Below are 1803 nucleotides of genomic sequence, written 5' to 3'. Positions count from 1 at the left end.
CGCACTTAGGGATTATAACCCTCAGGCAGTAGAATTCTCCTTTCTGTTTTGCGAAGAAAAGGAGCTGAACACCTTTTGCAGAGAACACCTTTGTATATTTTTAATGCTTACTGGGTTATATCCTATCTTCTTTTGTCTCTCATTCTTTTGCATATTTTGGAGTTTGACAGCTGAACTCCGCCATTTAATTTGCATATGCAACCAAAGTCAGACGCGTGATTTTGAAGGTGTTTTTATTTAATGAATTGTGATGAATTGGTTAATATTAAAGTCGTAAAGCAAGTTATAACAAATCAAGTAAAGTGTAAAGTGAAGGGGAACACAAAAATATATTGGTAAAGTGGCTAATTTAAGCAGAATAGGAGTGATAAATGTACCCTAATTTCCGAATTTTACAAAAAAGGGCATATTTCAAACCCAATTTGTAAATAAATTAGTAACCAACATTTACAAAAGTGAGTGTTAAAAATTTTTTTTTGGATCGGGCCACCCATTTGGACGGAATAGCCCGAAATAGTTGTGAGCGGTACTAAACCCCACCCCATAGTACAAGCACGGACATAGTGAGCAGCTGATTGTGAACCATTGAACCTGTTGATACACCCAAGGGGTGAGGGGTGATAATGCGAGGTATTTTTTTCTTCTGGAATGGGGAGCATTCCATTGATACGCCACAAATTTTTGTGTGATCTTTAATTGTTCAATACGTTGCACATAGCTTTATGTTGCAGACGGACTGCCAAAACAGGTTCAAAATGAAATATGTACATGGGTATTTATGCACATATATACATATGTATATGTATAGTTGCACTAGCTGCTAACACTAACCCACATGGTAGGGGCTCGAAATATTTTCTATGTACTTGTTTACTCAATGATGGTAATAGTTATCTCTCACACCCCACTTCATCCCGAAAGCGTCAAACTGAAAGATATGTACCTACATTAATAGTTTTCTCTTTTGTTATTACAACCATGAGTAACTTCATTTGTTGCATGTTAAACATATTGTACTTTCATACATATTTGCTAGTATTAATTTGTTTTTACTAGTTTATTGATATGATCTTGCAATAGTTAGCGATAAGTTTATTATATTAATATTGCAAAGATGCACAAACTTCGTAAAGCTGATTGTTCTATCACTGCTGGAAAGATCGAAATTCGGGTTACGGTAGGATTGCAAAGCAACTCAATACTTATAACTACATGATATGGGAAGAGGAGTGGGCAATCTCGAAGTCTTGCGAAGCCCTTTAACCGTGCATGGATTGCTTTGCAGAATACCCCTGTTCCCATAGGGATATTCTCGCAGTCTTGCAAAAGCCTTGCACGGTTTGCAAAGCTGTCCTAATCAACGGTTTTTACTGCGCACCTTGCAAGGATTTTTGCCAGACTCGTAAAATACTCCTTATATAGTTTAGAAGTAAAAGTTATCATTTGGAATCGCTTAAGAACACGCGGATATAGGAAAAAATCAGAATGAAGAAAATTGAGTCTAGTGTATTCACGTCTAAGAAAAACAGTTATTTGTAAATGGCAGAGTTATATGTATATTAGATCGAGGTACAGAGTCAATTAGAAGTGAAGGAGTCTGTTGCTATTGTAACTTCCCAAAAATTTTCGGTGAATGCTTCCAAGTGACATAGAATAGCGACTAGGACTGGTACTATGGACATTTAACGGCCAACGAAAGCGATGTCTTAGCCAAAACACGTTGTCGCTTAGGCATTGTAGAAAAAGTAAAAAACAAATTTATTTATTTATTTATTTATTTACTGAAGTCAATGAACAGAATAT

At 36.0% G+C, this 1803-nt stretch overlaps 2 protein-coding genes across 4 annotated transcripts in view; one reads left to right on the top strand and one right to left on the bottom strand.

Moving 5' to 3' along the window:
- Positions 1-1803, bottom strand: part of LOC118737170 (protein single-minded) — a 133247-nt gene that overhangs the window by 99226 nt on the left and 32218 nt on the right. The gene's annotated exons all lie outside the window — the stretch shown is intronic.
- The window catches only part of LOC118737172 (gametogenetin-binding protein 2-like), a 15336-nt gene that overhangs the window by 940 nt on the left and 12593 nt on the right, over positions 1-1803 (top strand). The window lies entirely within an intron of this gene.

This window comes from Rhagoletis pomonella, unplaced genomic scaffold (genome assembly GCF_013731165.1).
Source record: "Rhagoletis pomonella isolate Grant_MI unplaced genomic scaffold, Rhpom_1.0 Rhpom_scaffold_00004, whole genome shotgun sequence".
Classification (NCBI taxonomy): Eukaryota; Metazoa; Arthropoda; class Insecta; order Diptera; family Tephritidae; genus Rhagoletis; species Rhagoletis pomonella.
Note: the sequence above shows the minus strand (reverse complement) of the source record. Positions and strands in the feature narration are given on the sequence as shown.